The sequence below is a fragment of the Piliocolobus tephrosceles genome, chromosome 15, assembly GCF_002776525.5.
Source record: "Piliocolobus tephrosceles isolate RC106 chromosome 15, ASM277652v3, whole genome shotgun sequence".
Lineage (NCBI taxonomy): Eukaryota > Metazoa > Chordata > Mammalia > Primates > Cercopithecidae > Piliocolobus > Piliocolobus tephrosceles.
The window spans coordinates 65,429,787-65,457,054 of record NC_045448.1 but is presented as its reverse complement, the minus strand read 5'-3'; the positions used below and the strand labels follow the sequence as shown (position 1 = coordinate 65,457,054).

The following is a 27,268-nucleotide window of genomic DNA, read 5'->3' as shown; positions in this document are numbered from 1 at the left end:
TGTGTGTGTGTGTGTGTGTGTGTGTGTGTGTGTGTGTGTGTGTGTGTGTGTGTCGGGGGATGGTATAAGGGAGCCCAGGGACACTGGGGCACCAGCTTATTAACACGTGTGTACAAATGTGGGCTGTGCGCTTGGCAAATCCTTAATTACATAGGGAGACCTTCCTAAACGGGAACTCAGTATTGGTCCCTAAAAGGTTGGGTAATGGCTTTTTCTTGCATCTGGAATCCAAGGGGACCAATCTCTCTGGTTCCCCTGGGGCCCCAGATTCTTCTAGATGTCTTTGTCTTCTAAAATTCTGGGATCCCACGGGAAGGCACATAGTTAAGGACACTCAGAAATGCATACCTTTCAACCCTACTAATCATCCTAAAACGTGTGCTTTCAACAGATCACGTCCTTGATCTGTAACCCTTAGGGGCACCCAGGATCTCCAATGACTGGGAGTGATGGCATTTAAGTCTTTCCACCATGCAGAATTTTCTTCCCTCCCTCCCCATGAATTCTCTCCTGTAGCCAGCCTGGCCCCTCATAACCCCTTGGATATACTGTATCTTGAATTCTCCAGCCTTTCTGCAGTTGCCTTCCTGGGACATTCATTCCCATGTTCACAATCTAGCCAGTTGTATCCCTTCTCTATTGCTATAGTTCTAGCATCAGTCAGTCAATCAACAAGCATTTATTGGAAGTCCACTATGTGCAAGACATGTTCTAGGCCCTGGTAATACATCAGAGACTAAGACATATACCTGCTCTTAAGGATTTTATATTTTAATGGGAGGAACAGGGTAAACTCATGGCTCATGCCTGTAATCCCAGGACTTTGGGAGGCTAAGGCAAGAGGATCACTTGAGGCCAGGAGTTCAAAACCAGCCTGGGCAGCAAGTGTCTTCTTTTGTTTCTACAAAAGAAAATTAAAAATAACAAAAAGGAAGTTAACTAGAGTATTGTGGTAGAGGGTATGTGTGTGTGTGCATGTGGGTGCGTCCGTGTGTGTGGTGGGTTGATGGGTGCTGTTTTATTTAGCCAGGGAAGGTCTCTTTGAGGAGGTGGCATTTGAGACCTTGTGGGTGGGAAGGAGGCAGTCATGTGGCGATCTGGGGAAGAGTGCTGCAAGCAGAAGGGAAAGTAAAAACAAAAGCCCTCAGGCAGAAATGTGTTCCTTATACTTAAGAAACACCATGAAGGCCAATGTGGTTAGAGCAATGTGAGCAAGGAGAATAGAGGGACCTTGGGGACATAGGTAGCCAAGTACTCATGGATCAAGGTAAGAAGTGTGGGTTTTATTTTATTGCAGTGGGGAGCCTTTGGAGGGTTAGAAGGTGGGGAGTGAAGACAACAGTTAACATACTGTTGCAAAAGTCCTGGCAGGAGGAGATTTTAAAATCCAGAGTTGTGGCTATGGAGATGATGAGATGTGATACTGGTTTCTGGGCCAGTTTTGGAGGTGGGAGTAGGTAAGCCTTATTGATGATCTGGCGCAGGACTAACTGGGTAGATCGGTGCCTATTTTGGGGGTAGGAGGTGGATCCATAATTGTGTTTGGGCCATGCCAAGACCTATCAGACATCAGGTAAATATGTGCAGACAGCTTTGAGTCTGGAGCTCAGATTTAAATTTGAGAACCAGCCTGTAGGTAGTCTTCAAAGCAGTAGGCCAGAATAATTCCACTTAGGGAGAGAGTCAAGAAAGAAGGTAGCAGATGGCTGAGACTGATGCCACTCCAACCTTTAGAGATCTGGTAGGGGAAAACCCAGCAGAGCAGATTGAGGAAGACAGCCCATGAAATTGGAGGAAAACCAGAAGATGGTGATTTCAAGGAACTCAGTAAAGGAAGTATTTTGAGAAAGAGGATGTATCAGTCTGCTATTGCTAGGTAACAAACAACCACAAAAATCTCAATGGCATAACAGTAAATATTTATTTGACTCACATAGCTGTGGGTCAGTTGGAGGCTGGTTAGATGTGACTGATGTTGGCTGGGCAGCTCTAAGCTGCAATTGGGCTGAGCCTGCTCTGCATACATGTCCCTCACTCTCCTTGGGCCTGCAGGCCAGCTAGGGCACATTTTTCTCCCATGGTGATAATAGGCACAAAAAAGCAGGTGGAAACATAAAATGCCTCTAAAGGCCTAGGTTTGGAACTGGCACCATGTCACTTCCTCCTACATTTCATTGGCCAAAAGGGGTCATGCAGCCACGCCAAAAGTCAAGGGGCAAGAAAGTACAGTATAGTCTACCTCTAGCGGGAGGGACTGCAAAATCGGATTGAAGGGGACAGGGATAGAGTGAGGCAGGATAAGAAATAGGACCCATAATTCAGTCTTCCACAGAAAGAGTGGTCAAACACATTCAATGCCACTGACAGGCCAGATGAATAGAGGACAGTGAACTGGCCACCAGTGTGAGCTTAAGATGTCAGTCATTGGCATCGTTGATAAGAGCTATTAAAACGGACAGCTAGGGCTAAAAGCCCGGTTGGAGTGGGTGGAAGTGAGAATGAGAAGTGTGGAGGTGGAGATGTCAGTGTGTAGACAGCTCTTTCAGGAACAGTCACTCTAAAGAGGGGCAGAAAAATGGTACAATAGCAAGAAGGGGATATGAGGCTAAGGCTTTAGAGCTTTTTAAGTCCTGTTTAACTTCCGTGGAAAGGCTCTGCTAGGAAGGAAGAAATTGATGAACATAACAGAAAGGGGATAAATGTGCTGGCAAAAGGGGATGGGGCCCAGGGCACAGATGGAGGGCTCGGCCATGGATGGTGGGCAGAGAGAGTGCAGAGCTATAGGCATTCTGGAGGCTTTGGAGGGAGGGAGGAAGATGCGGCAACAGATCGTACTTACTTTCTCTATGAAGGATCGTCTGAGGTTACAGTGAGAATGAAAGAGGAAGGGGAGCTGAGAATATGCAGAGAGAGGAGAAAGTGTGAAATTATTGCACTGCGGGGAGGGAAAAGGAATTTTCTAAGTAACTGTAGTAGGATTGTCCAACAGTTCAAATGCCTGTTTGAAATTTATGGCCAGAAATTTGAAGTGAGTCCATCCAGAGTAGCTGGCCGATTTTCTTTAGTGGTGTTCAATTGCTCGGGTGCAGGTGTGAAGTAAACAGTTTGATTTAACCACAGCTGGGTCTTCGCCCAGTGAATACAATGGAGAGAGACCACAGCAAGGAAGGTAAGAGTGTTTGCCAGGGAGATTTTGTGTGCTGGAGCATGGAGTTTCAGTTCTCAGCTGGCTGAGAACGAAGGCCTGAGGGGAGAGACATCATGAGAAAACAGGAGAGTCATGGACTAGAGTCTGAGATGGGAAAATTGCTGAGTCCAAGAACTAAAATAAGTGACCTGGAGGACTGACAGGTGAAGGAATCTCTGGATCTGAGAGTTTAGAGATGGTGTAGACATTCATGGTTCCAAGATCTAAGATATGACCAGGAGGCTGAGGCAGGGCAGGAGGAATATTCTGCTAGGGCTAAGGATATTAACAGTCTTAGAGACCAGAGTGTTGGGTGGGTCATCAGCATAGATGCTGAAGTCTCCAAAAATGATGATAGGAGAAAGAGTCTGATACTAAAATAATCAAGGGTTGGGGGAAGTGACTAGGAGGGTGACAGATGACATTAACTAGGAGGGGTGATTGGTGGCTTTTAAAAATATTTTTAATTTTTAATACTTTTTAGAGTAGTTTCGGATTCACAGAAAAGTTGAATGGAAAATCCAGAGTTCTATATATCGCCCGTCCTGGGAGAAGTATCCCCCACTATCAACATTCCCCACCAGCATTTGTTACAATTGATGAACCTAAATGTTATCACTGTTATCACGCAGAGTCCATAGTTTACATTGATGTGAATGCTTTATTCTTACTTTACATTACTTTTGCTGTTGTACATTCTGTAGGTTTGGACAAATGTATTATGACATTTATCCACCATTATAGTATCACATCTAGTAGTTTCACTGCGCTGAGGACGGGCTTTTGAAAGAGGAAGGCAAAACCGTTTAGAAACTTCAGTGATGAATGCGGAGGACATCTTCCGGCCTTGAACTGCATGGCTGGAGGGAGAAAAGAGCCTCTACTGGAGAGGGCTGTAGAGCAGCAGCGTCCTGGGGGCAGGTGGGCTTCTGGAAGAAGAAAGTGAGGATCCTAGTTTTGGAGGAGCTTGAGAGTAGAGGCCTGGGGTAAGACTGGGGAGCGCAGGCAGGGTGTAGGCAGGGTTGGCTGCCGGGTGCTCAGCAGTGTGAGGTGGGGCATGGGTGCTGTGGTGAGTGGGGGCGGCTGGGGCAGGTGGCAGGCCCTGGAGGGAGGTGGCAGGTCGGGATACCCTCACATGGCCCTGTTGTGGAAGCTTTCCAGATGACTTTGGGGAAAAACAGACTTCCCTTTCCAGGAACCGGTCTAAATTCGGTTGGTCGTGGTTCTCGGGCCTTAATCTTTCCTTCCCGGTGTCTCCAGCGTTCTTTTTCTGTGTGGATTTCTTATTTCCTCAATTAGACAAACGTTTGGGCAGGAACCCCAGCTCCACCATTTTGCACCCGCTCAAATGCAACACAGCACTTGACACATCATGTTTGTTGATTGCGTTGGATACAACTGCGGTCTGGTTTCCCTTCGCGGCCAGGAATCCAAGAATGCACCCTCACCCCGCCGCCGCCTCCCGGGCCAGCTGCCGCGCTAGTCCCGCTAGTCCCGGGTAACCCGACGCCGGGCCGCACCCCCTCCCGCCCCGGGGCTGCGGCCGCCAATGGACGCAGCCCGAGCCTCCGCCTGGGCAGTGGGGCCCTCTCTCGGCGCCGCCCCCGCCGGGCTGGAGCGGGGACACCGGAGGCGAAGGGCCTGCAGGAGCGTGAGCACAACCCGGCTCCGGTTCCAGCCCCTGCTCACCGCCTTCTGCGGGTTCCGGCCCCGGCCCTGCCGAGACACCTCTGCCCCCTGCCTCAAGCCCAGGAGGCCAGGCTGCCGCCCCAGGGTGCCCGGGTAGTCGTAGACAGCGGCCTCCAGCGGGCCACGCCGGGTTCCCTCCCAGCCCGGGAGCCAAGACACTTGGCTCTGGCCTCTCTCCACTGTTTGACCTGCCCAGAGACCTTGGGCGGTTCGAGAGCCTCCGAGCCTCAGTCTTCTCATCTGTAGCGGGGGCTGGGCCCTGCGCACCTCTGAGTGGAGTGATGCAACAAGGGTGAAGGGTGCGAAAGTCTCCCTGTGTTGCCCAGGGGTCAAGGTCAAACCCAATACACAGTGGCCGCCCGCAGCTGCCCCGCCCGCAGCAGCTGCAGAACCGCAGCTCCTCCCGCCACCATCCAGGGAACTCCCTAGCTCCAGAGGAGGCGCCTAACAAGGGCACTTGGCTTTCCTCCACGTCCCCGGCACGAGGCGTTTCCTGCAGCTCCTCACTTCCAATGTAGAAATCAGCTCCGGGTTTCAGCAACCCTGAGAGAGGAGGCTGCAAATAGACGCTGGGCCAGCAGGAAGGTGCACAGGCGGGACACCTCTCAGCTGCCTGTTTCATCTCCCGTACACGATACTCGCTAGAGTGGAAGAAGTGTGCCAGAGGAAGCACGCACTGACTGACAATGCCTATTTTCTCCCCAAATGGTTACAATGCACATTCTTGAGTGACCTTCTACAGGCTACAAATACTGATGTGTTTATCTGTACCTTGGGTCATGGTACCCAAAAGAAACGCAAAGGAGAGCTCAGAAAATACATTCTAGTCTCAAAGAGGAAGGAAGAAAAGAGAGGATGTCTCTGTCAGTCTGCATTATGTTAACATTCACAGCCTCTCCTCACCCTCCATGATGGCAGGGCATGAGTCACCTATGGTGATGAGGACATATCAAGTTCCCTGAGTTCTTCACTTCTGTGTTCATGTCCTGAACAGAATCCCAAGTTGGCTCCCGGAACCCGCAGCCTTGGCTCACACCAACAATGTCATAGAGGTAAACCGCTCTCGCTTCCCTGAGCTCAGACTCCAGCACCTGGCAGCCCTCTCAGGTCCTCATGCTGGATGAATCCAACAGCAGGAAGTGACTGGAGAGTCCCTGAGCAGACAGAGGGAGAGGCACCCACCGGCCCAAGCGTGATGTTCTTATGAATTCTTTTGGTTCCAGACCTTTTTGGCGTTGCCAAGCCCTATAGGAAAGGATCTAAGATATGACCAGGAGGCTGAGGCAGGGCAGGAGGAATATTCTGCTAGGGCTAAGGATATTAACAGTCTAAGGATATTAACAGTTGCCAAGCCCTATAGGAAAGATCAGAGCAGCTGGAAATTTCTAGCAGAAAAGTGCCAGGTTCTGAGCAGGTCCCAGTCTGACTTAGAAACAGTTAGGAGCTGGGGCTGTTGGCGGTTGGCATTCTTGTCTTTGCTTGGTCTCACAGACAGGCAGGAATTGCTTGTTCTTGGAAGGCAGTGCCACGCCTGACGCTGGGCTAGAGCCGAAGTAAACCCAGGACATGGGGCTGGGGACGAAAATTAGAAGCCTCACTTCTACCCCAGCACCAAGACAGCGACACAAAGGGCCTCCTCTGCTGGCCAAGCAGGAGGGGACGGGCTGCCCAGGGAGGGCTGAGACTATCACCCAGTGTAGGGCCAGGCAGCTGCAAATGAAACACAGGCCCAGAAGGCTCAGACAAGCATTCAGTCTTTCCCAGAGCCAAGAAATCCTGGCTAGAAACTTGACTACAGAGCAAGGAAAGGCACCGGGAAATACTTGAAACCAGGCGAGACCCCTGGTAATGCTGGACTTCTGACAAGCAAGGAGTCGAGCCAAGTGCTTCTTCCCGCCTGGCTCAAACACAAAAGCTGAGCTGGCCAGAGAGGTCCCAGGGGAGGTGGGAGAGCAGCTTGGGAGGGACCCAGCAGGAAGAGGAAAGCAGGCAGCAGAGTGATTTTTACCCTACTCAGACCCCAGAGTTCTCACACCGCCAGTCTGCAGAGCAGGAGCCCTTACTGTTTTCACACCCACAGCAAAGGCCCCTCCGGCCTCTGGAGGCTCACACAAGGGGGCTATGGAAACGCCAGTGTGGCAGCATGGGATCACCAACACCTCAGTGGCCAGCCTGCATGGTGCCTGAGCCAGCTTCCTGGTGAGGAAGGGGAGTTTGCAGGGAAACTGTTTGCAGAAAAGCTGTTCCTACTGTGGAGAGACTGACCTTGGCCCCTGGAGCAAACTCAGTCCTTAACCACGTGCTCGGGCTACTTTATTTTCAATGAATTTGCACAGTAGCATGTTATGAGTGAAATTCATAAACCTAAAAAGGAATAGTCTTTTATTCATGCTGCTAATGTGTGGAGGGGGTTTACTTTTTTCAAGTTTTAAAACTAAAAGATAAATCATCCTGTGTTGAGGATTGGATTTTGCAACTGAATTCTCTTTATCCTTTGCTAGATCTTGAGAAGAAAAGAATAAAAAGAAATATGCTGAAGTACGATGACTTAAAAAAAACTCTCAATATAAAAGTAGAACATGCTCTATAAAAAGAAATTCAGACAAAAAAATATAAAGAAGGGAACAAAAATCACCTGTCACCACACCACCAGTGATAGCCCTGAGAGCATTTTTGTATATGTTTCCCATACTATTTTCTGTGCATACAGACATATGTTTTTATGGGAGATAAAATCGTTAACATGGTCATGCTCTCAGCATTCTTCCTGCCCCTGCCTACTGAAGAAAATCCTGAATTTGCCTATTTGGTTTCCTTCACTTCTCTCTTCTAAGGAGAGGAACAGCTATTACTTGCTGAGAGGAGCTAAGCTGATCTGCACCATGAAGGAATGGAATGGGCTGAGGTAGATGTCCAGACAGGGAAAAGCCGTATGGAAGGGAATTCAACAGAGTTTTCAGAGATTAGCACATTTAAAGCTCTCTAGATAATCAGGTGTGGAGGAAGGGGCTTCTGAGATGAGCTAATGTGGCTATGACCCAGAGTCCTTTTAATGTTCTTCCAAATATGTGATCAAATAATGGAATTTATTTTGTATTAATTTTGAGCACTAAACTGTGCATTAAGTCTATGGAGAGATTGAACCCTATGGTCTCCCCTCTGATTTACAAGAATTATGTTTTTAAAAGATGGGGTCATACTATATTTACGTTTTCTTAAAAAACTTTTTAAATTTTAATTTTAAATTAATTTATTTATTTTTGACACAGAGTCTCACTCTGTCGCCCAGGCTGGAGTGCAGTGGCTCGATCTCAGCTCACTGCAACCTCCGCCTCCTGGGTTCAAGTGATTCTCCTGCCTCAGCCTCCCAAGTAGCTGGGACTACAGGCCCATGCCACCACGCCCAGCTAATTTTTCTATTTTTAGTAGAGACAGGGTTGCACCATGTTGGTCAAGCTAGTCTCGAACTCCTGACCTCATGTAATCCACCCACTTCGGCCTCCCAAAGTGCTGGGATTACAGGCGTGAGCCACCCCCTAGCCTCTTTAAAAGATTTTTAATTCTCCACTATACTACTGAGAATGTATTTGGTACTTACATGATCTTTAAAAAAACAAACAAGCAAACAAACAAATCTCACGGTCAATAAATGCAGAAATGAATTATCCTTTGAGACAGCTGCATGGTTGGCCTTCATTTGTCTTCATCATAATTTAACCCCCCAAAATTAATTAAATTAATTAAATTAACCGATTTTTGTCATTTGTTGTTTGTTTGTTTTTAGATAGAGTCTCACTCTGTTTCCTAGGCTAGAGTGCCATGCTGTAGCCTCAAACTCCTGGACTCAAACAGTCCTCCCACCTCAGCCTCCTAAATAGCTGTGACTACAGGCGCACACCACTATATCTGGCTTTTTTTTTTTTTTTTTTTCAGATGGAGTCTCACTCTGTCACCCAGGCTGGAGTGCAGTGTTGTGATTTCAGCTCACTGCACCCTCCATCTTTCAGGCTCAAGAAATTCTCCTGCCTCAGCCTCCAGAGTAGCTGGGATTACAGGTGTGTGCCACCGTGTCCAGCTAATTTTTGTATTTTTAGTAGAGAGGGTGTTTCACCATGTTGGCCAGGCTGGTCTCGAACTCCTGACCTCAGGTGATCTATCTGCCTCGGCCTCCCAAAGTGCTGGGATTATAGGCCTGAGCCACCATGGCCGGCCACATCTGGCTGTTTTTAAATTTTTGTAGAGATAGTATCTCACTATGTTGTCTAGCCTGGCCCCAAACTCCTAGCTCAAACAATCCTCCCACTTCAGCCTCCCAAAGTTTTGGGATTACAGGTGTGAGCCACTGCACCTTGCCAACCCCTCCCCTGTTGATGCCCACTTATGTTGTTTCCAAGTTGATAAACGGTACCTAAGGTCATCCTTACGTGCATACATCTTTGAATCTTGCTGAACTTTTCTTTAGAACATATTCCTAAAAGCATCCATGCAGAGTTAAAGGATAAGAACAATCAGAATTCAGTGCAGTGCCAAGTTGCTCTCTGGAAAGCAAAATTAACACAATGACCTCCAGGGTTGGGTTTCTCCTCCTGAGTGTAGTTGTGCTGCCCAGGAAGATCCAAGTGGACAGAGTTGCTTAGGGAAGGAGTGGAGCCTTCACACGTGGTAGGGAAAGAAGGGAGGCTCTTCCTGGATGGAGGGCAAGAAAGGCCAGCGAAGGTCCTATGGAGGATTCATTTTGCTACCCAGCATTCTTTCCTCTGCCTGGCAATCACCTTTCCTCATTCCATAGAGACCATTCTGTCCATAACGTTTGGGTGGTGTTGACCTCACACTTTGCCTCTCACCTCCAGCGTGGGCTAACCATGAGGGTGACCACGTAGTTTGAGCCAGATGAGTCAGAAGACTCCATACCCGGGAGTCCCTGGTGATTGGACCAACGATGTGTCTATATCTGCAGGTCCACGTGACCCATTCCAGGAAGCAGCTTCCTCTCTTCTTTACTCAGCCTCATGTGACACCAGAATTGGCAGTGTCCCTCTCCTCCCACACACAAGGGCTGCTGGGATGGAGATGAAACCTTGACAACATTGCTGAACCTCAGGATACAGCCGTGTCTGAAGTCAGCAGGATTCATACTGGACTTTGCAGTTACATGAGAGCCCGTATACTTCTTCTCCCCTGCCAGATTTTCATTTGATTTTATTTCTTATGCATGGAAAAAGAAAAAAGAGCCAGGCACTGGGGTGCATGTCAGCAGTTTCTGTGGCTGGGGGTGGGAAGTGGAGTTTTGGGGAAAGGGTGGCTGAGGTGGGAGGATTGCTTGAGCCCAGCCTGGGCAACATAGTGAGACCTCGTCTCAAAAAAAAAGCACTGGATTTTTTTCTTTTCTTTTCTTTTTTTTTTTTGAGATGGAGTATCACTGTGTCACCAAGGCTGGAGTGCAGTGGCATGATCTCGGCTCACTGCAGCCTCCACCTCCTGGGTTCAAGTAATTCTCCTGCCTCAGCCTCGCAGATATCTGGGATTACAGGCGCCTGCCACCACATCCAGCTAATGTTTTTTATTTTAGTAGAGATGGGGTTTCACCTTGTTAGTCAAGCTAGTCTGGAACTCCTGACCTCAAGTGATCCGCCCTCCTGGGCCTCCCAAAGTGCTGGGATTACAGGCGTGAGCCACCGTACCCGGTTGGATTTTTTTCTTTTTATTCACATAACACAAAATTAACCATTAACCGTTAACCATTTTAAAGTGTGCAGTTCAGTGGCACTTACATTCACAAGTCTGTGCAACCAGCACCTCTATCCAGTTGAAGATCTTTTCATCATCCCAAAAGGAAACACCATACTCATTAAGCAATCACTTCCTCTTTCCCTCTGCCATCAACTCCTGGCAACCACTAGTCTGCTTTCTGTCTCTATGGCTGTACTTCTGGAAGATGGCTTTACCAAGTCTGAAAGTTTTGTATAAACGGAGTCATACAATATGTGACCTTTTGTGTCTGGATTCTTTCACTTAGTATAATGTTTTCAGGCTTCGTTAACATTGTAGAATGTTTAAGTACATCATTATTTCTTGGGGCTGAATACTATTCCACTGCATAGATACACCACTTTTTGTTTACCTACTCATTAGTTGATGAGCATTTGGGTTGTTTCTACCTTTGGCTCTTATGAATAATGCCACTATCAACATTCATGTCCAAGAATTTGAATACCTGTTTTCAATTTTTTGAGGTATAGACCTAGATGTGGAATTCCTGGATCATTTGGTAACTCTGTGTCCATACCTCCCTTTTCCAGTGTAAGCTAGAGTACAGCGTGGTTCTGTCCTGGGCAAACAAAGGAGTCCTGACTTCCTCAGGCCTTGGAAGAGGAACCAGCCAGGCATGGTGGCTCTCGTCTGTAATCTTAACACTTTGGGAGGCTGAGGCAGGAGGATTGCCTGAGCCTAGAAATTCAAGACCAGCCAGGGCAACATAGGGAACCCTGTCTCTACCAAAAATAAAAAATAGGCAGGCATGGTGGTGTGCACTTGTAGTCCCAGCTACTCAGGTGGCTGAGGCAGGAGGATTGCTTGAGCCTGGGAGGCCGAGGCTGCAGTGAGCCATAATCGCACCATCGCACTCCAGCCCAGGTGACAGAGCAAGACTCTGCCTCAAAACAAAACAAAGAGGAAGCAGCGTGGCCAAAGCGGGGAGCAGTGAAGAAAGTGCTCTGCCCAGAGAGAGTCTGAAGGCTCAAGATTTGGGAAGCAGAGCAGGGAGGAAGCACTTTCTCTAGTGGGAGTGAGTGGCATATGAGAAGGCAGTGTTTTCTGAACAAGTAGCAGGGCCGTATTGTCCAGAAGACCCAGGGAGAAGAGGCATCTTAGAGCAGTTATTTGGCAACCCGGTCTGTGGAAGGAAATGTCCCTCTCCTTCCTCTTTTTCTTCCTCCCCCCTTCTTGCCTGTGCAGAGAGGAACCGCTGGGGAGTAGCTGGGTGGAAAAGAGCACGCTGGCGTTTTTAAGTCAAAGGTTTTGTTTCATTCTGTGCTTCTCACAGCCCTGCCAGGGATTTCTCCATTCTGGTGAGCTGCAGGTCAGAACTCAGGGCTGCATTTGAGGATGGTCAGCTGTCTTCAGCTATGTCTGCTCTGCCTGGTGGAGGCTCCCCTTTTCTAAGCTGGGTCAGGGCCTTCCAGGTGCAGTGAAGGCCCTGACCCAGCTTAGAAAAGAAATGGTTGGGGTTTCTGCTCCTATTTCTTCATCCCCACCGCCCATCACTCTCTGCACCCCTGATGGTATTAGTTCATTTTGGGGAGATCAAACCAGGACAATTGAAATCCATGTTTTTGCTCACTCTAACTGAGCACAGTTCTCTTCAAGGTCAGGGTTACATCCTCTCTGTGGAACGCACTATGGTGGAGACTGGTTCTATTCAATTCTCTTCATGTTGAGTGCCTTTTGTGTGTGTCATGCTGGGCCAGCTCCTAAGCAATGGGGGAAGAGGAGATGGGCAAGGACACAGGGTTGCAGGCACTAGAAAGTGAGGCACCTGACCTTGGGGAGCATGGACACATGTCTCAGTGGAGATAGACAGGTACCCAGAGGAAGCAGGTGGGCACATTCAGGAGAACAGACAACATTACAAAGGTAGGGGGAATTTTAGATCCCTCCTGTGCATACCTATGAGTGTAATATATATTTTAAATTTTTTAAGTAATACCTTCACATAATCTAGAAGCTAAGGCCTCCTGCCAATAGCCAGCATCAACTTGCCAGTCATGTGAGGAGCCTCTTGGAAGCAAATTTTCCAGCCCCAGTCAAGCTTTCAGATGTCTGCAACCTCATAAGAAACCCGGAACCAGAACTGTCAAACTAAGTTACTCCTGAATTTCTGACCCACAGAAACTGTGTGAGATAGCAAGTGTTTTATTATTAAGTGGCTTCATTTTGGGGTGATTTATTGCATTTATTGCACAGCAGTAAAGAACTAATCCATCATGCTTGCTGTTATTATTTTCTTGGGCCAGCATCCCCAAGCAAAGAAGCTAAGGAAGATGTCCTGTGCTATGCTGTGAACAGTAGGGATTGTGTGTGTTGGCAGTGGGGGGCGGGGGTGGGGAGGGGAGGGGCAGGGGGGTAGGGAAAGGAGGGGCGGGGTAGTGGGATTTATTTTTTTAATTATACTTTAAGTTCTAGGGTACATGTGCACAATGTGCAGGTTTGTTACATATGTATGCATGTGCCAAGTTGGTGTGCTGCACCCATCAACTCGTCGTCTACTTTAGGTATATCTCCTAATGCTATCCCTCCCCCCGCCACAATAGGCCCCGAGGTGTGATGTTCTCCTTCCTGTGTCCAAGTGATCTCATTGTTCAGTTCCCACCTATGAGTGAGAACATGCAGTGTTTGATTTTCTGTTCTTGCGATAGTTTGCTGAGAATGATGGTTTCCAGCTGCATCCGTGTCCCTACAAAGGACACGACCTCATCCTTTTTATGGCTGCATAGTATTCCATGGTGTATATGTGCCACATTTTCTTAATCCAGTCTGTCAATGATGGACATTTGGGTTGGTTCCAAGTCTTTGCTATTGTGAATAGTGCTGCAATAAACATACGTGTGCATGTGTCTTTATAGCAGCATGATTTATAATCCTTTGGGTATATACCCAGTAATGGGATGGCTGGGTCAAATGGTATTTCTAGTTCCAGATCCTTGAGGAATCACCACACTGTCTTCCACAATGGTTGAACTAGTTTACAGTCCCACCAACAGTGTAAAAGTGTTCTTGTTTCTCCACATCCTCTCCAGCACCTGTTGTTTCCTGATTTTTAAATGATTGCCATTCTAACTAGCAATCATTAAATTTTTTAGAGAGTTTCACTATGTTGCCCAGGACTCAAACTCATGGGCTCCAGTGATCCTCCCACTTCAGCTTCCCAAGTAGCTGGGATTACAGGTGTGCACCACCACACCTGGCTGTGAACACACACCTAGTGTTAATAGTTAGGACCACCTTGCTCCTGGGTTGCGTATAACATGATGGACTAAGGATCACCGGGCCACGTTATAAAGCTTCCCTCAAAATGAGAAGCTTCACACCAAGTGAAGTGTGCTTCAGAAGCCAGCAGTCTCAGGAGGAGATGCCTGGGCTGGCAAACTTTGCTCACAGATGACCTCAAGTGCTCAGGTAACACACATCAAAATGAGAGTTACGGGGCTATAGGGCTATAGCTCTAACGCAGTTCTCATAGCTGGGAATTGACTGAGCACTGTCTTCTTCTTCTTCTTTTTTTTTTTTTTTGAGACGGAGTCTTGCTGTGTTGCCCAGGCTGGAGTGCAGTGGCGCTATCTCAGCTCACTGCACTCTTTGCCTCCCAGGTTCAAGCAATTCTCCTTTTCTGCCTCCTGGGTCGCTGGAATTACAGGCACCTGCCACCACGCTATTTTTTGTATTTTTAGTAGAGACAGGGTTTCACAACGTTGGCCAGGCTGGTCTCAAATTCCTGACCTCAGGTGATCCACCCACCTCAGCCTCCCAAAGTGCTGGGATTACAGGTGTGAGCCACCGTGCCCAGCCAACTGAGCACCTACATTAGAAAAAGCTGGTCTCAGCCACAGGTTCATTTGGGTCTGGTGCATGTTGCCAGAGGGTGGAAGCTTTAGCCCTTCCCATGAAAATGAGGCAGAAACCTCTGCAGTATTTCCCAGCAAAACAAGTTTTCTTCCCTGTGGGTGTGGGGCACATGCAGCTGTGTTTCATCAGCTAATGTGAGCTTGTGTCCAAGAAGTCCCCACCCCTGTCTCCACTGAGTACCTGAGGTTCTGGGAAATGAGCTCTATTTTAAGCCTCTGGGTTTTCCTTGTCATTAGGAGCACAGAGCTCCTTGGAAATAGGTAGCCACAGGGGAGCTAAAAAAGGGGAAGATGAAGTGAGACCCACGCAGCCCCAAGTCTTCAACTTGAAGACTCTGAAATCCTTCATCAGAAATCCTCTCATCAGTCGCCCTTGGAGACATTAACTGTCTTTGGGTAGGGGCTGCTCTCAGTGATGGAATGGTTAACCGAGCTGAGCTCCTTCCCTGTAAGAAGTTTGATACAAAACACGTCAAGAGTGTTTTGACACTTCTGTATTTCTTCAGCCAGCTGCAGTGGCTCAAACCTGTAATCCCAGCACATAGGGAGGCCACGGCAGGCAGATCACTTGAGATCAGGAGTTCGAGACCAGCCTGGCCAATATGGTGAAACCCTGTGCCTACTAAAAATACAACAATTAGCCAGGCGTGGTGGCAGGTGCATGTAGTCCCAGCTACTCGGGAGGCTGAGGCAGGAGAATCGTTTGAACCCAGGAGGCAGAGGTTGCAGTGAGCAGAGATCACACCACTGGACTCCAGCCTGGGTGACCAGAGCAAAACTCTGTCTCAAAAAACAAAAACAAAACAAAACAAAAACTATATTTTTTGTTGTTTGCTCCTTTCTTTTTTGATTTTGCTGCATTGAAACAGATATTCAGCACCATCTACCTCTCAACAGCTATAAAGGGAAATAGTTGAGAAATGACCGCTTTCCAATTTTCCTACGTCCCTTGGGAAAAGAAAGGACATGACACTTGAGTTCAGGTTTTTTAAGGCCCAAGTGTTGACTAGTCTTCCCTCCTCTAGCCAAAGCCCACAGGTAGTAAACAAATTCGGTCAATTGGTTTCTTACAAGCCTTCCTTAAGCATTTCATGAAGGATGCTGTTTGGATTAACGGCTAATATTGACTTCCAGTTCCCAAAGGAAATTGAACATTTCCATGCACTTCCCAAAGGGTAAATAAAGAAACCCATTGTGAAAAGTTAAATCTGGATTTCTGAGAAATAACCATAGTTTGTGTGGGAGGGTGTCCTTGACCTCCACTCTAGTGCTCCTTGAGGGGACAATGTCAGTGCCATAGCTGAAGGGTAAATGGTGTGTGAATGAGGTGCCCTCAGCAGCAACTTCAGACAAGGCTGGCAGTGAGAGACAAGCAAAAATGAAATCAAAGTAAAATACTGCCAATGCTTCTATTGCCATTTGTATCATATTACCCTTAATGATTTGTAATTTTACATTTATAGTTATTATCTTTTGGCAGGCACCTTGGCTTTAAGTGTGTGTTACACCAAGGGTTATGGCAAACTGTGTCTGCAGCCCACAGTAAAATCCAGAGTGAGGCTATCCACACTGGAGTGCAGCTTTCCAGGTAGATAGTGCCACCAGCCTAAGGTCACACCTTCTTCCCTGGTGTGAGGTTGCCCTAGGTTGGCACTTATCATGCTCACTGCTTTGGTGACTGTCATCCTGCCCAGGGCTTTAAGCGACCACCTTCCACAGACTCCCCCATTTCATACTACAGAGAAAGCATGTAGTGTCTTACCTTCCCTCCCTCAGTGCCCTAGGACTGCCTGGTGAGTGGCACAAAAGGATCCTCCCTTAGTTCCTGATATCTAGGAACCTACATATGCTTAAAAACAGCAATATACCTCCCCAGATTGAATCTCTGCAGGCTGAAAAGTTGGATGGATTCCAACTAGAGCACCACCTCCCTAATCCCACACACTTTTAAGGGACTAGAGACTGAGGAATGTTCAGGAATTATCACAGAACATTCTGGTCCTTTTGTTGGAGACTGAAAGCTCTTCAGAGCAATTGAGTACACAGAAATTCAGCCGGAATGGAAGCACAAGCAGAAGCAGACCAAGCTATTTCTCCCCTGAACACACACTCTGCACACCGACAGGTACGAATATAGCTAAAAGAAATGACTATTACATAAGCTCCTAGCCAGTGTCCAGCACAGAGTAAGTCTATCAGTTAGCTCTTCCTGTTTAACAAATCTTCCCTAAACTTAGTGGCTCAAAACAACCATCCTTTAGCTTGCGATTCTGCAGTGTTGCGTATTTCTGCCATCTTGCCCATGCTCAGAGGCCAGCTGCCTGGTGGGCTGGGGCCTGGCTGGACTAGGATAGCCTCAGCTGGGGCAGCTTCTCTGTGTTTCTCATTCTCCAGCAGGCTAGCTCGGGCTTGTTCACACAAGTTTCCAGAGAGAGAAATAGGCAAGAGCATCAGAAGTGTACAAACAAGGTCCACTGCATTCTACTGGCCAGAGTGAGCCCCTAGGGCAGCCCCAGTCGAAGTAACGGAGAGGTAGTCTGCTCCTCTCGATGGAGGAGGGACACAGAGTCATTTAGCTCAGGGGTAAACATATAGACGCAGTGAAGGATTGTGGGCATTTTTACAATCTACCACTGCAGCTACCAATAAGTTCTGTGTTTATAGTTTTTCAGCCATTTCCAAAAGGAATTATATTGATGTGTTAGTTGACAAGCCTAGAATGAAAAGATAGATGGGAAAAGATCATCAGACAGGTAAAGAAGATTGTGAAAGACCAACACCTTTGTTAATGCGCTTGATCCCCCAACAGCCAGTCCCTCAAAGGGTCTCTCCCCTGACCCAGCCCTCCTCCTCCCTCCCCTTAAGGTGAGATCCTTGCTGGGCCTCAGCCCAGGGCTTATGTCCTGCCCTCAGGACATGAACATCTGGTTGAGACTGTCTCCATCTTCTGGCCTGGCAACTTTGGTCCCTTGTGAGCTACTCAACTTCTTGATAGAGTCATTTCGGAGTCTCTGGGAAGAACTGAAGCTCTGCTCCAAGAGTTGGGGGTGGACTACCCTGGTCTGGAATGTTCCTTTCCCTCTTATTTGGAAGTTAGAAAGTGGCTGGTAACATGGCCGGCGCCTGTGGGATCATCCTCTTCCTCAAGGTGGCTGGATATGTGGAGACAAGCACGAAGAAGCCCAGGCTCTGTCATGACATTGCTGACTGGCTTCTGTCACATTTTCAGGTGAGGCAAATCTGTGTAGTGATTTCCCATCAGGAATAGGAATGGCATCCCCTCCTCCCTCTGATTGCACTACAAATGCTATCACACACCCAAAGCACTCACTAGAAGTCCATTGCTCTATTTCTTCAGCAGAGCAGACACCCTTGGCTTCTCGTCTTCACTCACACAACCCCCTTTTCCACTCGCATCTTCTAGCTAGAGGTGAGCGTGTGACACCACACGGACTGTGAAAAATAGGCAAGTTCAGCCTAGTGACACTTCTGGCAAAGCTTGTTTTCCTGATTTTTAAAAAAGGAGTGGGGGGACTGGCATGCCTTTTGTCCTTCCTCCCTCCTCCTGCCTGGAACACGGAAGTGAGACCAGGAAGTACAGCAGCTGTCTTGTGACCATGAGGACTAAAGTCCTGCATGGAGGATGGTAGAGTAAAATGAAAGAAGCAGCCTGGATGCCTGATGAGCAGCTGCGCCAGCCCCAGGGTCATGCAAATCAGTGTCAATCACTGTGGTTCTGATTTTCTCCTATTTGTAGCCAAATAAATTCCTTACTGATACAGGCAGCGTCTTTGTTGGTTCCAAAGAAAAGTGGATTCACAGAAATATAACTGAAAGAACCATGAATTTCTAAAGAAGTCCTAGAACTAGATTAGTTAGAGAAGTTGTCCATTTCAGGCAGGAGTTTCTACTGTAAGTTGCTTGGATGGAAAATAAATCAGTGTTAAGGAGGTGGGAATGCCATCACTTGAATCATATTACTATATCTTAATAAATCTCAGATGCCATCAGTTGTAAGGTAGAGCATTATTTTACATATCACTATGAAAGAAGAAAATGCTCTCAAGACATATCACTGATTGTCAGATGCATACACCTTGATTTCAGAGACTTTAAAATGTGAAAAAAGGAGGGAAATCTTAGGATCAGTGAAATATGGCACATATTTATTTGCTTCCTGCCTGCTGTCCCCATTAGACCAGAGACACTGTCTGCCGTGCTCTCTGCCAAGTCCTCTGTACCTAGAATTGGGCCTGGCATAGAGTGGGCTCCATAAATATGGGTTAATTAATAAGTTAACTAATAAGTTCTAGTCCTTGCTTTTCCAGTAACTTCCCATGCTACCCTGGCTGGAGAAAGTATTTCCCTTTCTCTGTACCTCATTTCTCCATAATCTAGTTCAACTGACCCTCACCAGCACAGAAGAAACAAAAAGCCCCAAATACGTGCAAAGCGGACCTACACTCTGCATCACCATGGTGACGCCTCCCAGGGTCCCAGAGGGCAGGGAGGCCTCATCTTCCACCATCCCTAGAAATCTCTCCTTCCCCAGAGCCCAACTCCTAAAGCTCTGTGGTTAACCCTTTCCAGGCAAGCCTTTTCCAACACTCTGTTTGTGCTCCCTAAAATGGACTGCTAAATGTGCTCCCTACAAATGGACTAGGGCCAAGGAATTATGCAAGATCCTTCAAACAAAGAGACGGTATTTTGTAACTTCCCTGAGTTTCTCCAAGGAGATGAAATGCACAACATATTTTAAAATAATATCAACTTACATGTGTGAAAGAGGTCGTCTTGTCTGACCAAAGCCTTTGAGCTGGTGACTGGCGGGGTTCCAGATGCCCCTTCTGCTGCCTAGCACTGTATTCAGAAGTAATAAAGATGATGGCTTTCATGTAATGAGTGACGAACCCTTTGCATATATTCCTTCATTGAGTCTTCAACAGAAACTTGTGGGGTAGGAAGTACCTTTATCCCCATTTTACAAGTGGGAAAACTGAAGCACATAGCTATTAAGGAGGTAGCAGAGCCTGGCCTCGAACTCAGGAGGGGTAGCACCAGAGTTGATGCTCTTAACCACTATGCTCTATTGCCTTATAACTGCCTTACACTGGGCACCTAGTTCATGCCAGGTTCTGTGCTTGGCATTGAGGCACAGACAAAAATAAAGCCTAGTTTCTACCCTGGAAGAGTTCATGCTCTAATGGAAAAGACAGACCTACTGGCAGAGATGGTCATGAAGTGTCACAGGAACACAAAAGAAATTTTAAAAAGGCCCATGCCTGTAGACAATCAAGGAAGTGTTCACAGAGGAGGTGCCTTTGAGTGGGCCATTGAAGGGAAAGTAGGAGTTTGCTAGGTAGACAATGGAGGGCAGGGCATCCCAGTCAGCAGAAGCTTCTTGGAGGCTCTATCTGGGGAGGAGGAAGAGACAGAGTAGCTGACAGAAAGCAGGACTGGAAATTAGGGAAGGGGCCCCATGAGGAGGGATTTTGCCTGCCTTGGTCAGGGAATCTAAGAAGGGTTTAAATAGTGGAGGAACAGGCTTGCCTTACATTTCTGAAAGAGTTCTCAGGTAGTTGCATAGGGAGTGATTGTGGTGAGGAGAAAGAGAGAACTGCATTCGAGTGGATGGCAAACTTCATGTTTCCCCTCCATGAGTGACATTGTGAAGTGGAGAAGAAAAGGGTAGACAGACATGGAGATTAGCATGTGTTTTTTTGTTTGTTTGTTTGTTTTGTATGTTTTTGTTTTGTTTTGTTTTGTTTTTAAGACAGGTTCTCACTCTGTTACCCAAGCTGGAGTGCAGTGGTGCAATCATGGCTCACTGCAGCCTTGTCCTCCTGGGCCCAAATGATCCTCCCACCTCAGCCTCCCAAGTAGCTGGAACTACAGATGTGTGCCACCATACCCGGCTAATTTTTAAATTTTTTAATAGAGATGAGGTCTCCCTATTTTGCCCAGGCTGGTCTTGAATTCCTGAGTTCAAGCGATCCTCCTGCCTCGGCCTCCCAAAGTGCTGAGATTATGGGCATGAGCCACTGCACCTGGCCAAAGCTAGCATGTATTAAAACATATATTTGGCTTCAAGTGTAGGAAAGGATTAACATCCACACCTACAGAACTCTCTCAACCTGGATAGGCTTTTTTTTTTTTTTTTTAAACTGCTCTTTGTGGAGTAGGGTTACCCCATAGGCAGTGTGCCCTAGCCCCACGTGTTCGTATGCATTGGCTTGAGGGCTTCTGGCAGGGTCTCTACTCCTTATTCTAAAATACCATCTCTCTGATGCCTGAAATTCCACTTTCAGAAATTAATCCTATAGGATAAGTGCTGATCTCTCTTTTCCAGGATTTCTCTTATTTTTTCCAAAATGGTTCTTTTACTTATGTTTTAAATTTCCAAAGTGACATGGCCTTCTTATAGAAAAAGAAAACATTACAATATAACTGGAAGTTATATATTTCCTTTATTTCCTCCCAATTCTAGCTTCGACTCTGAGCATCCCTCAATACCCATTCTTGATTCTTTGTTTTGGTGGAAGGACCCTGATTATATTCTGGGTGACAATGTGTCTTGCTAAAAAAAACCCTTCATTTCTCAGACTTTCTTACAGCTAAGTGTGCACAACCTATGAGACTAGGTTCTAGCAATGAGATAAGTGCAAGTGTTCTGTGGGATTCCTAATAAGGCTGCTTCATGGGAGAATGACAGCAGGGAGTGGAGGAGCTTTTGTCTTTCTTTCCTCCTTCCAGCCTGCAACTCCATATGATGTAACGACTGGAGCTGCAGCAGCCATCTTGGATCATGAGGTGACCTTGCGGATAGAAGCTGCATACCAGATAGTGATCAAGGGGCCTCTGTACCAGTCCTGGACTGCTCACCTCTTATATGAGAAAGAAAAAATATATATATATTAAAAATATAATATGTAAGTTATATATATTTATATATTATACTTAATATATTTATATATAATATATAAGCTTATATATTTTAATATTATAATTATTTTATTTAATTATATAATATAATATTTTATTTAATAATATAATTATATTTTAATATTATTTAATATTATAATATATTCTATATTATATATAAGCTTATATAAACTTATATATATTATATATATATTTTATATATATCTAGAGAGAGAGAGAGAGAGATGGAGTTTCACTCTTGTCACCCAGGTTGGAGTGCAGTGGCAAAGTCTCAGCACACTGCGACCTCCGCCTGCTGGGTTCAAGCAGTTCTCTGGCCTCAGCCTCCCAAGTAGCTGAGATTACAGGGGCCTGCTACCACGGCCAGCTGATTTTTGTATTTTTGTATTTTTAGTAGAAATGGAGTTTCACCATGTTGGCCAGGCTTGTCTCAAACTCCTGACCTCAGGTGATCCACCCACCTCAGCCTCCCAAAGTGCTGGGATTACATACATGAGCCACCATACCTGGCCAGAAGTTTTATTTTTAAGCTGCTATTGTTTTGAATATTCTGCCACATGTAGCCCAACAAATCCTGCATAATACACCAACCATCCTGGTCTTTAAGAGAAACTAACTGGCCCAATAGTAGCAGCACCATGACTGACTGAGCCAACTCAGTTGACCAGATATGGTCAACTGACCTCAGTGGAATCATCTGTAGGCTACATGAAGCCAGATCCTGCCTCAGGAACTGGAGGCCACAGAAAGTCTAGCTAGTTGGTGCTGGACTTGAAAGCCACATTTTTGGGCAGCCATTTTATGATACCATGTGCAAGCTGACAGCTGAGTGAAGACAGCTGTGTGCTGAGAGAAAAGATTGAGGTGGATGCAGGCAGGAGAGATGAGAAATATGGAACTCCAGAGAGTGAGGAAGAGTTGGAGGGAGTAGCTGCCTGAGGACTTTCCATTTCCCTTGAGACCACACTGTACTATCTGCAATCAAGTTTCATGTGAATTCCAGTTTCCTGATAATAAGTCCTCCCTTTTTTAAAACTTAAGCCATCTTAAGTTTCTGTCTCTTGCATTTAACAGATCCCTAAGATAACCTAACATACAGTCCTGTGATTTCCTTTTTCACTTTCTAGGTTGCCATTTAAGTAACGCACAAACCAATAATACTTTAGGATAAATTACTTTTGTCATCTTCCCAAGTGGAGGAAGTAAAGGAGGAGACAGACAGGTAATATGAGGTTCAGGTGAGAGGATGCCAAAGGCATAGGAAGTGGCTCTGGCAAGTCAGGAGCAGACCTGGCTGCCCTCACAGCACCTGAGCCCAACTCAGCATGTAGAACACTCTCCCTACTTTTGGGTGTGCAGGGGCTGGCTATAAAATTCCTGGAGAGGTTTGTTCCAGAGCACGGAGTTTAACACAGAAGATCAAGAATTAGCTGGAAGTATGGTATCTTCAGAGCAGGATCTGTGGCCCATACTTGATTCTGCAAAAATTCAAGATGCTTCTATTTTGCTCTAAGAGACTGCAGTTTCTTTATTCTGTTGCACCAAAAATTTGCCACATCACACTTGAGTCATTTCTTCCTCTTTCTCATATCCCAGGCAATAAGCTGTTCACTAATAAAAATAAAAACTCAGCATTCTTAGTTACCTGCCTAAACGAGTAGCCCCTGAAAAAGCTTTCAGAAAGGTCATCAGAAACACCTACACCCTCAAAGAGCCTCCAAAAGCAAGTGCCAAAGCTACTTTATTTACTTGAACTTATCTATACTGTTAAATAAAAATTGCAGGAGGCCTTTGTTTTGGACTAAGCTCCTGCACCAGGCGCCAACAGACAAGACTAAAAATAGAGTCATGATGGCTGGGTGTGGTGGCTCACACCTGTAATCCCAGCACTTTGGGAGGCTGAGGCGGGCAGATCACCTGAGTTCAGGAGTTCAAGACCAGCCTGGCCAACACGGAGCAACCCCGTTTCTACTAACAATACAAAATTAGCCGGGCATGGTGGCCCACGTCTGTAATCCCAGCTACTCAGGAGGCTGAGGCAGGAGAATCACTTGAACCCAGGAGGTGGAGGTTGTGGTGAGCCTAGATTACGCCATTGCACTCCAGCCTGGGCAACGAGAACAAAACTCCATCTCAAAAAAAAAAAAAAAAAAAAGTCACGCATGCCAAAGTTCCACTTCACCAAACTAAAACTAAGTTATCTGACCTTCTGAGAAATAAGGTAACAGCCAATTTCCCAAACAGGCCAGTTTCAATCTTCAATTGGCACGATACTGAAGTTTCCTCTGCCTTAATCCTTACACGCAAAAGGTAGCCTGAAGTAACGTGATACTCACTAATAGCGATTTTTCTACTCTTCCATCTCCCTGTCCCCGCCTTACAAGACAAGTAACTTCGAAATGATCAATCTGCTTTTTGTTCTTTGTTTTTGCTTTCTTCAACCTTTTCTGTCTGTAAAGCCAGACTCTTCTCCTCAGTTCATTGGAACACTTGTTCTATTTTACGGAATGAAGTGTTGCCCAAATCTAGAATTGCAACAAAGCTGGTTGAGATCTTTAAACTAAATTTGTTGTAATTTTGTCTTTTTACAATACTCTTTCTCATGCCATGGGATCTAAGGGGGGTCCCGATCTCATGTGTCATCAGTATCATCCTCCAAGCATGTATTAAACATTGGCTGTATGCAGAGGGCTAGAAATATAACAATGGCTAACATGAATGGAACACTTACTGTGGGCAAGGCATTGTGCTAAGTGATTTACCTACATTAGTCTGTGAGAGGCACTACTGTGTTTCACTGAATCAACAATACCAACAATTGTGAGATACATCACTATGTACTAAGAAAGAAAAAGGAATCTGTCAATTAACTGGAGCATTCACTACCAGTCAGGATATTCTAGACTGTGCTGTCAAAACACAGAACCCCAGTCACAATGGCTGAAGAAGAAAGGTTTATGCTTCTGTTCCTTAAATGCCCACTGGCTTCAGCTGAGCTCCACATCCTCTTTCCTGTGGGACTGGGCCCACGAAACAGCCTCCATCTGGAACTTTGCTGGCTGCTGAGGTGGATGAAAAAGAGCATAAGCTGAACGACAGTTGCCTTTGAAAACTGCAGCCCAGGTGTGATAGATGTCGCTTGCTTCACACTCCATTGGCCAGAACAAGTCAGATGGCCACACTGGCTCAGGAGGTGGGGTGTGGGCTTCTCTGGCAGGGCACTGTAGAGGCACTACCGTCGATCTAGGAGTGGGATTACACAACCTCCCACCCCCATATCAACTGTAAGACATGGCCCAATTTCAGGGAGATTAAGATGCAGAAAGCTGCACATCCTAGAATTGATGAAATACAGAGTATCATCCCCAGTGCACAGGTGAGGAACAGAGGCTTAGGTAGGTCATAAAATGTGCTTGAGATCTTACAGCAGCAGAGCTGGGGCTTCAACTCAGGTGTCACTAACTCCACTTTAAACCACCCAACTTCCCAGGTGTGGCCTAAATGAGTTCTTACCAAGATAGTAGGATCTGTCAGGTCCTGGGGAATTACTCTCTATTTATTTGTAATTTTTTTTTTTTTTTTTTGATATGGAGACCTACTCTGTCACCCAGGCTGGAGTGCAGTGGCGTGATCTCAGCTCACTGCAACCTCTGCTCCTCGAGTTCAAGCAATTCTCCTGCCTCAGCCTCCCAAGTAGCTGGGATTGCTGGTGCCTGCCACCATGCCCGGCTAATCTTTTTGTACTTTTAGTAGAGATGGGGTTTCTCCATGTTGGTCAGGTTGGTCTTGAACTCCTGACCTCAGGTGATCTGCCCGCCTCAGCCTCCCAAAGTGCTGGGATTACAGGCGTGAGCCACAGCGCCTGGCCAGTAATTTTTTTTTTTTAAACCTCTTTTATTCAAAGATGCATTGAGTCGGCACTGTGTTAGGTACAACACTGAAGGCTGACTCTAGTTCTTCTAAATAAAATGCCCCAGGTCAGCCAGGGGCCAGAAAGAAAGATCCACAGAGGTCAGTCATTAGCTGTGGAGCGAAAGGAGTGTGCTCAGAGGGTAAGATACACGTGACCTCTTCCCATACTGGGCTGGCCCTGGTCATAAATTGTCCTATAAAGAGATGACTATTTACTCTAGTCAGAGGCCTGGTGGGTGCAGTTCGAGTGCCAAGAAGCAAGTGAGCTGGCCGTTGGAATGTAAGTGTGGGTGGGTGGGAGGGGGAAGTAGCCACCGGCTTCCACTGAGTCACAGAGGGCTGGGTGGGGAGGCAGCTGGGCTCCACCTTGGCGCAGCAGGAAGGAGAAGGGCAGGAAGAGCAGAGGCTGGGTGGGGTGCGGTGGGGTGGGGTGGGGAGGGGAGGAGGGCGGGCTCAAGGCGCAGCAGATTCAGGTTGCGAGCAGGCCTTTAGTATAAACACTGCCCAGGGAAAAGCACCCAGGATCCAGGTGGCCACCCAGAAGGCCCCTTCTTGGGTGTAAATCGGGGTTGCCATGAGAACATCCAGAACCCCTGCTACTGTTAGGTGTGAAATTCAGAAGCTGCTGGCTGGAGTATCAAATATAGGTCCTGAGAAGTAGAGATTTGGGGTCTTTTAATTGCCACTCCTCCCAGAGTCAGTCTCAACATATTAACGATGGGGAGCACAGTGAGGTGGCTCACACCTGTAATCCCAAGCTACTTGGGAGCTGAGGTGGGAGGATGGCTTGAGGCCAGGAGTTCGAGGCTGCAGTGAGCTATGATCACACCATTTCTCTTCCAGCCTGGGTGATGGAGGCCTTGATTCTAAAATTAAAAATAAAATAAAATGAAAAAGATGGGGAAGAATAAGAATAAGAGAATCTGAGGGTTAGAGGAAAGAAGAGAGAGTAGGAGTTGGAGGGGAATGTGGACAAAATGTAAACATTAACTAAAGCCAGCTCCAGGATGGCATCCCTGGGTACCCATGGCATAGTCTGAGTGTGCAGTGCCAGCTCTGCTTTATATCATAAATGGAGAGGAAGTGTGCTGGAGGCCTGTGTGCATCCAGGGACTGCCAGTGTGGGCTCCTGCTAAACCCAGAAGTCAGGAAGAAGCCCAAGCTCCCAGGGACCCCTGCAGAGCAGATTCCCCCAGGGCATTCTGTCCAGCTGGCCCCCAGCCTCCACATGCACCCCTGACCCTCAGACCCACCCTCCGGGGCTGTTGTGTCCCTGGAGCCTGCCTCCCCACCCCTCCCCTCCCCTCCCCTCTCCTCTTCTCTTTCTTAGACGGAGTCTTGCTCATTTTGCCCAGGCTGGAGTGCAGTGGCACGATCTCGGCTCACTGCAACCTCCACCTCCCAGGTTCAAGCAGTCCTCCTGCCTCAGCCTCCTGAGTAGCTGGGATTACAGGCATCCACCACCACACCCGGCTACTTTTTGTGTTTTTCGTGGAGACAAGGTTTCACCATGTTGGCCAGGCTGTTCACAAACTCCTGACTTCAAGTGATTCACCCACCTCAGCCTCCCAAAGTGCTGGGATTACAGGCATGAGTCACCACGCCCAGCCCCTACAGCCTTCTTTCATATCGTCTTTTTCACTCGGGCTGCCCTCTCTCCTCCCCATCCTTCAAGGCCACCCTCCTGAATCACTTCAGTCGCCACTGAATAAGTGCCGTGTGCTCAGGGCTCCTCTGCCTACACAGGTGGGGACAGGACCGCCCTAGCTAAAAGGAAAGGGGAGGGACTATATTGTCTCAAGTAACTGCTCTGAGGAAAGTGCCACACTGGAGCTGGCCTTGGGGAGCCCTGGCAGGCCAGTGACTTAAACTCCATCTGTCCATCTGTCCCTGCCTGGCTTTCTTCAGTTTGGTTTTC

General features: G+C 47.1%; 1 long non-coding RNA gene across 1 annotated transcript in view; it reads left to right on the top strand.

Annotated features, from left to right (window-relative positions):
* The first annotated feature begins 22 nt into the window (after positions 1–22).
* Positions 23–27,268, top strand: part of LOC111550596 — a 100,968-nt gene continuing 73,722 nt past the window's right edge. Inside the window, exon 1 of the long non-coding RNA XR_002734110.2 lies at positions 23–1,267. This is a non-coding gene — a long non-coding RNA (uncharacterized LOC111550596). The remainder of the gene's footprint in view (positions 1,268–27,268) is intronic.